Source organism: Pteropus vampyrus, unplaced genomic scaffold (assembly GCF_000151845.1).
Source record: "Pteropus vampyrus isolate Shadow unplaced genomic scaffold, Pvam_2.0 Scaffold83, whole genome shotgun sequence".
In the NCBI taxonomy this organism is placed as follows: domain Eukaryota; kingdom Metazoa; phylum Chordata; class Mammalia; order Chiroptera; family Pteropodidae; genus Pteropus; species Pteropus vampyrus.
In genome coordinates, this window is record NW_011888864.1 from 6677612 (window position 1) to 6677813 (window position 202).

Genomic DNA, 202 nt, shown 5'->3' on the forward strand with positions numbered 1-202 from the left:
CACACGACTTCCTAACTTGCTTCCACTTTAAAGTATTTTAATCAGTTTTTGCCTAAAAATTTTTATGTGAGACTAAGACAGAAATCTAAGTAAAACTCAGAGATCGCCCCCTGAACCAGAGGTTGTAATCTGCATTGGGGGCGGGGTGGGGGGTACAGTCTCTCTTTAGCTTAAATGAATGGAGGAAGGTGACTAGAAAGAG